General features: G+C 42.3%; 1 protein-coding gene across 16 annotated transcripts in view; it reads left to right on the top strand.

Moving 5' to 3' along the window:
• col13a1 (collagen, type XIII, alpha 1) overlaps nucleotides 1-11676 on the top strand; it is a 125913-nt gene that overhangs the window by 21327 nt on the left and 92910 nt on the right. The gene's annotated exons all lie outside the window — the stretch shown is intronic.

Here is an 11676-nt window from a genome sequence, read left to right as displayed (position 1 = left end):
TCCCCACTAGGTATGAAAAATAATTCAGCAGAGGCAAGGATGTATAGACCAGAAAGGGGGAAATACCTCACACCCCCCAGCAGACTGCAACCTGTATATGAGGAAGAACTCATCTGATACACTTGATCCGTGTCTACTGCTTTCCAGGGGCACTGATCTGAAAGGATACCCCCTGTACACGTCAAAGTCTGTTTACAGGGGTTGGGCAGCCCCTAAAGGCTCAAGCGGGTCTGATAAGTGTGCTCAAGTGATGTCACTTGAGTCAGCATTTGTTGACTCTTATGAAGAAATAATCTTAGTGGAGCTCTGTAGCCCGCTGCTCTTCTCTGCTCCAGGTTACATTAGCCGCTACTAGCATAACACACCCGAGTCTTTGAGTTGCATTGTGTGTGATGTAGGGAACAGGTTTTTAAAAATGTAGTCTGGCTAGTCCACACAGCATTACTGCATGGGAGAAAAGCGTGCTCTGGTTTATTAGCATTACCAAGTAGTTTTAGTCATCAACAGAAAACTCTGATTGGACAGATAGTCTAGCTAGCTGTCTGGATTTACCCTGCAGAGATCTGAGGACCAGGTAACCATAGTCCTCAGATTGGACAGATAGTCTAGCTAGCTGTCTGGATTTACCCTGCAGAGATCTGAGGACCAGGTAACCATAGTCCTCAGAAATCTACCAGAGGTTAGAATTCCTGAACAAATGAAGCCAAAGGTAAAGAACATCCGGGGAAAACAAAACCCTCCCCTAAATGAAGCGTCTTGTGTGGAATAAAAACACATGGTATCTCTGGTTCTGCTGGTTTTAATTCTTTTTTCACACTGTCCATCCAGTCCATCTCTTCAGTTATTTCCAACAAAAACACAACAACAATAAACTGTACAGCTGCGCCAATGTTTATGTTGCTACATTTTTTCAAAAATGGCTAAAGCTCAGGAATAACTCCCCCAATCATATGCTCACCTACAACACTCGGATTGGCTTGGTTGTTTTTCAAACGGCAGTAAATAATCACAAGAATAGGACGTAAATGTTTGATGTGGGTGGCCGTTCAGCGGTCTGGAAACAATCAAGTGTTTTCTGAGATGTGAGAATATGGTAACATTGCTACAATGAAGTCCCAAAAGAGTTTCTAAAGCCCTATATTAGGAGGTAAAAATCCAAAGGTAAACGCTTCCAGAGGGTCAGGAAGGATCCCAAATTCAATACAACACAACTATAGTAGACACAGAAGGTTAGAGTAGAAGCAAGAAGTGGGTCTGTAGACTGTGATAGAACACTTTGAGGAATAATTCGTGCCTGTGTTTTTTGTTCCATATGAGTTTGAATAACATGAAGTGTTGTTGACAACCTCAAATTTCTGACTGCTCATGTTTCTTGACCTTTCAGACTTCTCAATCCACAAGTATAAACTATACAATGCTATCGCAGATACCAATGATGACTAACATTTCAAAACAATTGCAACTAATCAGAATTATCCTTAAAAAATTAAAACTGTTTGTAGTTTTTTTTGAGTCTATTGTCCAAATCTGATGAATTCCTGTATGCGGACCAGCCAAACCTTAAGCACATGAGTGGAAGATTTGGCTGAAAACTTCCTCATAAACATGCAGGCGAGGAACTGAGAGTAATAAAAGCTGAAATATGTGAATGCAAAACCATGTTTGTTTGCATTGGATGGAGACCCCCAAACACACATGCACCTCAGCTTCGTGTTCAAAGTCAAATGTTATTCTCATGGACAGCTGAGTTGTTTTCCAGATGGTCCTGCAATTCCCAACTAAACAGATAACAGGGTTCAGTACTGACATTGCTGCCGGTTGATCTGGTGTGCCGCCAGTCTGGTTGTTCAAATTACGGTATTTAGTCAATATTAACTGGCTATTAACAGGGATCTGCAACCACAGAGTGGAAAGTTAACAGCTTTGTTGGACAAGTCCACCCACTCCAACAAAACACTCTGACACATTGCTCATGTTCACACATTTCAGGCTTTTTACAGTGTTAATTAGTCCCCGTGTGAATATCACACTGTCAGTACTGTAGCAACAGGCTGTGTTAGATGAGAAAACGCTAGGTGAACACATTCTGCACCACAACATACACCAAGGTCCACTGCTCTTCACACTGAACTGGACAGTTTCACATCCAACAATTTTCATGGACACTTTTATGGCTTTTCTCCCCTAAACACATTTGCTTTTTGAAAATAGTTGTGAAAATCCTAATACTGGTCCCTAATACTGTATCTGAAGTCCCATTGTACAGACCTTAGTGGTCCCCTTATACTGTATCTAAAGTCTCTTTTTAATATACCTCAGTGGTCCCCTAATACTGTATCTGAAGTCTCTTTTATATATACCTCAGTGGTCCCCTAATACTGTATCTAAAGTCTCTTTTATATAGACCTTAGTGGTCCCTAATACTGTATCTAAAGTCTCTTTTATATAGGCCCTAGTGGTCCCCTAATACTGTATCTGAAGTCTCTTTTATATAGACCTTAGTGGTCCCCTAATACTGTATCTGAAGTCTCTTTTATATAGGCCATAGTGGTCCCCAATACTGTATCTGAGGTCTCATTATCTAGACCTTAGTGGTCCCCTAATACTGTATCTGAAGTCTCTTTATATAGTGGGCTTGACCATCTGCCACTTTGCTCGTTTTAAAGCCATGATGTCTCTGTCTCATGGGGGGCCCAATTCTCTGAGCGGGCAAAGCAGAGAAAGGGGAGGTAACCTTGCCCCTTATGACCTCATAAGGAGCAAGATTCCAGATCGGCCCATCTGAGCTTTCATTATCTCAAAGGCAAAGCCGGATACCCAGGGCTCGGTTTACACCTATCACCATTTCTAGCCACTGGGGGGGCCATAGGCAGGCTGGGGGAACTCATGTTAATGTTAAAAAAAATGTTCATGCCATGGGACCTTAAAGCAGAAATTTGCCATTAGAACCAAACATTAAAAAAGGCAACATATGCTTCTAAAAAAGTACTGTTTCATTATGTTGAATATCACAATATGGAATTACATAAACTGTGTAAAAGATATTAATTCTCAATGTTCAATGTTAATAATGAATAAGATCCCCCCCTCCCTTTGTTTGTATTCAGACGCTTGGAAGGCTGATTCATTGCCTTTAAAACAGCTGATGAAAGCACACTATTACTGTCGTACTTTGTGTGACATTAGAAAATGTGCTCAACACACAGCTTATAGAAACACACACCTAGTTCTTTCTTGGGCACACACCCACGTACAGGAAAACACTGCGCTACTGTGTCACCACATCAGCAGAGTCATTAAGATACATTCATTCAATAATAGCTGTTTACAGGAAACACTGAGCCAGAATTAATATACTGTAAACTATCCATGGACCCACTGACACACACAAACACACACACACTCAGTTTGGCATACAGTCTGTGAGGCCTGTGTTGCTTCGCTCCAGACATCCTGTGGGTATCACAGTGATTTTGCAAACCCACAGGGAGCATGCTCTTATGTTAACAGACCTGGGCTGCCTGCCAACAACAGCACGTTTCAGAAGCCATTTTTAAGAATTCAGTTCAGAATGAGATTTTGTTCTTCTTCAGCAGGCTGCATGAGGGCAGAGGGGATGGCAGTTAAAATTGCAGTAGCTCATTTGCTAAAGGTCATGTATCACCTTCAAAGTTCAGTTGTAATTAGGAGCACTTGAAAGACTGGACCAAATGGGAATACACACACACACTCACACACACACACTGCCCACTTCAACATATGGTGTTGAGCAACTGACTGTGGAGGAAATCAACATCTTTACGCAATCTTCAAAATGTCTGAATGAACGTCTATCACAAGCAGTCCGAAGTGAACATTTTCTACAAGCATCTCAAGTACTTAAACCCAGAAACATTTGATTTTGATTTTACAGAACGGAGACACAGATTTTTTTTTTTATTGAGTAGCATGTAGATTGTTCAATATAAACTTGTAGATTCATACAAAATATTGAACCCAATCAGTTAGAGCTCTATAAGAATGCAAAGACAAAATGAGCAACATGAACACGCCATCTTGGACTTCAGAGAAATATAATGGGTATTTTTCACTGTTTTCTCACATTTTGTAGCCAAAAAAGGTTATTATTGGACAAAATGATCCTTAGTTATTCTACGGCTATCAGTCCTAGGGCTCCACAGATGTATCCATCAGCGTATCCATAGTCTTTTGCTTCATTAAAAAATGAGCCATCTCATTTTGTTAAAACCCACGTTGCTTTAGCGATCCAAGCAGCATGTGCATATCAGGTTTGGTTGCCCCTCTCACCTGAAGTGAGCAAAGGCTGGAAGGGTTTTCTAAATTGTTGACAACTTGCCTTATTTATTGATTGTGATCACTTATGCTCGCCTTCTCTGGAGCTTTACTTCTAGTCATTAGCGAACATCCACAACGAACACTGGCATGTGGTGAAAAGCCCTGGACAAATCTCGTAATACACCTAGGGTTAAGATTATTTAGTCAAATTGCTGGTCATAAAGCTAAACATTTCTACCAATTTAAAGTTACTTTGATCAAAGTTTTGTTTGCGTTGGCCGCAGTCAGAGAGACGTCACCCCGACCGGCAAGAATTCACCACAACCGTGTGTGAGACGTCACTGCAACCGGCCTGGAGGCGAGTCGGGCGCAGCCTGTGTCTGGAGATGGTCCATCTGTGGTGCTACTCAGCACAACTCGTGTGTTTAAACTGGTAATGGGAAAAGCACTCAACTTTTCCCCCATGCATCTGTATCTACTAGACTAATGGAATGGTCCAGTATTGAGGACAAAGTGACGGGCCTGCGCAAACCAAGCAGCATTGAAACCTAATGGGGCGATTGTGCAACCTTGATTTCTGTCCACTAAACGGGATTGCTTTTTCCACTGACCGACCCCAAATGTTATTTAAAGTGTGACAATTACCGGCCTCGCAAGGTGACTTCTTGTCCGAAGACAGCGGTGTAGAGAATGGAATGGGAGTCAGCAGAGTCTGTGGCTTTTTGAAGTAGGCTAAAGAAATGATAGCTTTGTGTTTTCATCTATAAGATTTTCATTGCCATGGCTCAACATTTAAATGATTTCGACAATGTGGATGACGTCAATATAATTGGATGGCCATCTATTAAACACACATGAATAGGGAAGTGGGGTTTAGGTTAAAAAAAAAAAAAAAAAGTATGCTTTAATGCCGAATAATGTCAATAAGGGAAGGACCATCTGCCTTGGATCACTGTTGGATGTGCAAAAGGACTGAAACCTTGAATAATAGTATGTCCGCCTGTTAAAAATGTCTTCCTCTGTACAAACGTGGTCCAGGAGTGGATTGTTTTCCTCTCTCTGTCCAGCTGTAACATCAACAGTCAGTTCAGGAGGAAAAGGTTTATGTGCCGTAGTGACATTGATGGATGGTTCCCCTCTATGTCAGACAGTAGAACAGTTTCTCACAAGATGTTTCAGCTTCTGACACATCTTGTCCGCTAATGGCATGAATGAAAGCCAAGGCTGGTGAATTGTTGGGAGCTTCAGGGCTAAGGTGCCTCTTGTCTCTTGCAATTGAAAGTGAGACAAGCTTCCACCACCCCCACAACCCTACCTTACTTTCCACCATGCAATATAAAGCACACACTACTTCTTGCTTTGGTGCTGAATGTGGACACTGAATGCAAATCTGCAGAATGGTCCAATATTAGCGTAATTCTTCATCAAACTGGGCTTGACGTTCCACACTAAGGTCACGTCATGCCACCTGAGACAGCAAAAAAAGCTAATAAATGGACTCTGGGTTGAGATCATTTTAACCTATGTGCATGGAAGTTCATTCTTGATATTGGGTCACTGACCCTAACATCAAGAATAAACTTCCATGCTCCAAACTTCTTATTTTTGAATGTGGTTAAGTTTAAAGTACCAGAGGCAGAGCTTTATCAAAGAGGGCCAAGAGGTTTAGGTAATGCTGTTTGAACATCATAAAGAAGTCCTGTGTCTGATATTTCAAAGGCCAAATCAATGCACAGATCAGTCATTGGGGATAAAACCACAGCTTTTATGCTGTCTTTATACTAACAAGGACTTTTCCAGCTGCGCACAGTATGAGAGGCTTCACCCATGGATGGCTTACCTTTGGTGTCAGACATGCGGCTCTGATTTGTCCGATCAGCCTTGAGGCTGAGCCTATTCCATTTCCCCCTCACGCTCAATGGACTTTTCATATGAAGCCATAAGCCACAGGGCTTGTGGGACCACTTCATACTGTGCACTTACACTAACTGGCAGAAATGCAGAGTTTTGTGCCATTAGGTCCTTAAATTCATCAGCTTGACATAAAACACATTGGCTTGTTATTTTGTGCTCAAAACTCAAAATATCAAACACATTTCACAGCAAATGAGTTTCAAATGTCTTATTCCCACTCCTCCATTAACCCAACAGCAATAGTAACTCCTTTTTGAACATAAGTGGACATAATAATTATGGTATAGCTTAGCAAGACGGAAGAGTGAGAATCGGAAATGTGTTTTTGGGTAAAGATAGACTTTCATGCTCAGAACATCTTAGATTGAAAGTTGCATAGACCAAAAACAGAAGTTGGAAGAAACACAATGAAAATAATGCATAAATTTGGTGAAAGGTAAGGTTGTGGAGGAAGATCTGGCAAAGCGAGACTGCGGGTGCTGTGTCTCAGGAGGTTGTCCTTTAATCAGAAGGTTGGCGGTCCCATCCCTGACTCCTTGTCGAAATCTGCAGTATGGTAGAAGTGTCCTTGAGCAAGACACTGAACTAAGTTTCTCCCAATGGGCAGGCCAGTGCCTTGCGTCAGTGTATGAATGTGTGTGTGGATGGGTTTATGAGAGCATATTATAAAGTGCTCTGTCCAGTAAGCCTATCGGTGATATATGAATGTAGTCCATGTGCAATATGAATAAGAGGTTTCCACATCAATCTGTTCCTGTGAAAATGGGACTTTAACACGTTGATTTGAATGTTATTTTTTAACTGTTCACATGACTTATAGTTATTGCAAGTAGTCATGCTTTTAAAACGTAGCTTCAAAGTCCCAGGAATTAAGATAAAGTGTGTCCAGAAGCCAGAAAAACCATTAGTGATGATGTGATCGGTTTTTTGTTCTTTCCATTACAGTCTGAGTTGCTGGTGTGCAGATGTGGTCAGTGCCATGCTTCCCTCAGTGAGTGAATCAGCTGCTCATTGAATCTTGAAGGATATATAGTTATTGAATGTTGGACTAAGGTTACCTGGTCCCCAGATCTCTGCAGGGTAAATCCAGACAGCTAGCTAGACTATCTGTCCAATCTGAGTTTTCTGTTGATGACTTATGATTGTTTTAGAAATTCCAATAAACCTCAGACACATCGATGGACACATGCACACATTGGACTGTCTCTGTCCCTGTGTCTATTTAAGTCTAAAGTAGGAAGTAAGCTGCTGCAATTTGGCATTGTTGAGTTTTAGTGTGGTATTGACCTGTAAAACCATAAATATACAGCACAATCAGAGAGAACAAGGCCTTTATTATAAAACAGGTTCATAATAGAGATAGGCCTTGAATTCTGCTGTGGATATACACAGTACATCAGGCTGAATTTACCATGTACGGTAATCCCACCATCACACCACCCTGAACTCCCCAACCTATGTTATTTGAAACAAATAACATGAATACATGTCAAGTCATATTTCTAGGAGATGTTTTCTTTCTGAATCGCTCTTATCGCTGCTAAGGCTGGAGCTTTCTCTTGGACAAGAGACAGGAAGGAAACAGACTTGGACGTGTCTCACACTGGGACTTTATGACGCTGAGAAAACAAACAGTGATGATAAATGGCAAGCTTGCTCTTCCTTCTGAAGGTTCAGTGCAGTAAGGTTCACTTCTGTTTTTAGAAGGCTTGGCTCAAAGGTGCCCTGCCACACCAAACTGTTTTGACTTGCTTTTTAAAAAAAATCTGTTTTCAGGCATGTGTGTGTGTGTTATGTGGTGAATGTGAAGATAAACTGCTACTTCCTCTGTCAGCTCTAGCCACTGGAAAGAAATAAGAGAAGAAATCAGACCAATCCCAACAGCTGGTCAGTCTGATGTCATGTTGCCTGAGCTCATTACTATTCACAAGCTGGGTAAAGGATGCTGATAGCCAGGGTCTCATTGGCTAATTGTTGGCCCAGAGTCCATGGTAGAACTTCAGACATTACTACAAAGTCATGAAATACGTGTGCTAGGGCACCTTTAAATATCTAAAGAATAAAATGTGAAGGTTTCAACAAAAATGCAACCAAGAAACACTCATCAGTGCTCCCTCTTGGCCTCCCAATCATTTCATTTATGCAGCCGACTCTACAGAAACACTCTCCTGTCAAAGGGAAAGGAGTGGGGTGAATTTGGTCGTGGAGCCAACATGCGTAAGATTCTTCTCAGTAGCCCAGGAATGCGCCGAGCACCCACGTAGGAGCTTCTTGTGTCTTGTAAAGACGTTAGCGCGTCAGGTCTCTGAGGTGTGTGAAAGAATGCAACAGGAGCTCTATGGCTTTACCAGAGACACTGGGTGTTGCACTAGTCAGGGAAAAGCTAAGAAAACCTGGAGTATGACTGGACGTGAAGTGAGAAATGAAAGAAGACCATGGAGGAGCTCGGGTTGCATGTGACACCCCAGCAACTGCAGAGATTTGATCCAGACGGCAGGTTCAGCCGGGCTCTTACACAGCGAATAGTCTTGTCAATCCATCAAAGACCCGGAGAAGCCACCTCTGGTGTGGTCCTCCACTCACCACATCATCCGTCTCTCTCTATTTTCCTGGTCTCCAACACTAAAGCAGCCCATCTGAAAAGGTCTTGGTCTGGGAACACATATCCAGTGGTGGAAAGTACATTCACTCAAGTCCTGTACTTCAGTCAAAATGTTGACGTACTTGTACTTTTTTCCACTTTCTACTTCTATTCTGCTACATCTCAGAGAGAAATATTGTCATTTTTACTCCCCTACATTCATCTGATAGCTTTAGATACTAGTTCATTTAGTTACTCCTCTGTATTTACATGAGAGCTTACTTTACACATTAAGTTTTCAGCACATAAAATACACGTTGTTTAGTATATATGATGTTTTACTGTGCTGTAAAGTAAACTACCGATATACAGGCCTAAAAGTGACTGAACTGACCAGACCGTTAATCAACTGACTGCAATGTTTGGATCGTTTCCGGTTTCTATAATGTGAGGATTTGTCTGCTAGTTCTTTTACTATGAACAGTATTTTCAATGCAGGACTTTTACGTTTTTACAGTGTGCTATTAGTACTTTTAGTTAAAGGGTAACTACCTTGTTCCCAAGACTGAGGCGGCAGTCAGGTTAAACGTTTCTCCAGAACTTCTTCCATACTTCAACACACACTTATCAATTGCAATCCACTCCCCCCTCCCCCTAAACATAGTTTAGTGGTTGCTTGGCAGCGAGTCAGTCAGACCATGGAGCTGTCAACCAGCTGAGGCCGTCCCAAAGTCCGTCCATCAAAGCCACTTCAAACGATGGACAGAAGGCCTGCCAGACAAGGGTCAGCTTGTAACCACAGTGGGGTATCCATGTAAACCTATCTGTGACATGCCTATGTTAATAATAACTGAGTTTTAATAAAATAAATATCTTTCACCCATGCATGGCTAAAGCATGTGTGCGTCAGACTGTGCTGATCCCTGAGCATGATGCTGATTACAGTCAATAAGTGGGTGTCATCTTTTTTTCATAAAGACTTTTTCCCCACAAAACACAACATTTCCAAGTCAAATATGTTCATAACTCACAGTGCATTTTAAGTACCATTTTGGTGAAAGAGTTACATTATATTACACTTACAATTTGCTACATATCAGAGGTCGCGCGCCTTTGGAGCCACTGGGGGGGGAATGTCTCGCTCAGGGACACGCTGGTTGATGCATCACAGTAGGAAACGAAACCTGTCTTAGCTTTCACATCATGATCAAAATACATTTCAAATAAATTCAAAAATATCCCCTATATACAAAATAGAGGACACTTTAATATGAAATCACCAGCACCCTTTCACATTAAAGACCCCTCTCCATGAGCATGGACTTAACCAGAATTAGAACGGTCTTTAATGGCGTGGGAACACATGCAGAGAATTTGACTCCTCACGGTACACAACAGGAATAGACTAAAACAAGGACAACCAAGCTGACCAAGGTTTTTAATACGTTTACTTATTTACTTCCTGTTCCTGTATCGAAATGCTGATGAGAGCTGATTTGATCTAGCTGTGGATTTGCAGTTAGCAGAGGTCAAACCTGTTGATGGCCTACCCCCGAAGTGTGTGTGTGTGTGTGTGTGTGTGTGTGTGTGTGTAGGCAGATGATAACACCATGCGTCTGTGCGTGCTAACTTCCCCAGCTGTTAAATGAGAGAGCGCTGTGTGGTAGTACAGGACGGGTGTGTGTGTGTGTGTGTGTGTGTGTGTGGGGGGGGGACAGTTGGTTTGCTCATCTAGCTGTTAACCAGCCGTTTGATGTTACCAACATAAACAAGGTTATTTACAGAGCAGGAGGAGGTAGTGAGAAGGTGGAGACGACAGACACTTACTCGCTCTTAATTGACCCCCCCCCCCCACACACACACACACACACACACACACACACACACACATGAACAGGAGTTATCAGTAAAATGTGTGTTTTGGTTGTGTACTTGGAGAAAGTTGACTGCAGGGTGTTTTATAGTAGCGCCGTGCTTCACATTCACGCGGACAGCTACCCGATACAAACACAATAATCTAGTTTTTGCATCGCTATGACGATCAGCAAAGATTCCCACCTACATTATGGAATAATCAATCAAAACATTGTTTTATAAAAGAGAAAAAAAGAAAGAAACATACCGGGTGCGGAAGTGAAGGGAGTAGAGTCGAGCTGTACCAGGCAGTGGTAATGTGGCTCTAGAGCATGCTAGAGTTGTCTAAAGTCACATTCCACTCACATTTTCTCAGTTAATAGTTCAGAGATAAGAACCAGGGACTCTCTGATCACAAATGCAAGAGGATTATTGTGTGTGTACATATCAATGCCGGTCTTTTCTCTCGTGTTTTAGCCATTTTAAATTGCGGCTGGGGGGAAGTGGGAAGAACATGTGACATGTAGCAGTCCCACTGAAGCCTATCATTTCTGTCATTTTGCATGAGAGCACGGAAATGGCAGTCAGTCAGATATTAGCCCTCAAAATGTCCTACCAGTGGAAGTTAGTCACAAGCATTTCCCATCAGCATCAAAAGCCAAACTATTCAGAAAACATCAAAGGGGAAGTAGAAAATGATGTGTCAATTAGTTTGATAGGCCCTTTATGGATGGTAGTCCCCCCCCCCCTCTCTACCGCCCCCAGGCCCTCTTGGTGTTCCCCCACACTCAAATGTAAAGTCTGTGTGGAAGGAACAAATCTGGCATCCAGGGCCACACATCCCAGCCACCAAAACCTGATATCCATATTACTGGAGTGTATACCTCCCAGCATTGAGTACACTGTGTGTGTGTGTGTGTGTGTCTGTGTGCGTGTGTGAGCGTGCGTGCCGTGTGTGTGGGTCCGGACTCATCAGTGCTTCAAACCTGTAAAGGCCCCCTTCATAGTGTTCAAGTTTTACACCCCCCCCC

The sequence above is a fragment of the Etheostoma cragini genome, chromosome 17, assembly GCF_013103735.1.
Source record: "Etheostoma cragini isolate CJK2018 chromosome 17, CSU_Ecrag_1.0, whole genome shotgun sequence".
Classification (NCBI taxonomy): Eukaryota; Metazoa; Chordata; class Actinopteri; order Perciformes; family Percidae; genus Etheostoma; species Etheostoma cragini.
The sequence above is the reverse complement of the archived record's forward strand: the minus strand, read 5'-3'. Positions and strand labels throughout refer to the sequence as shown.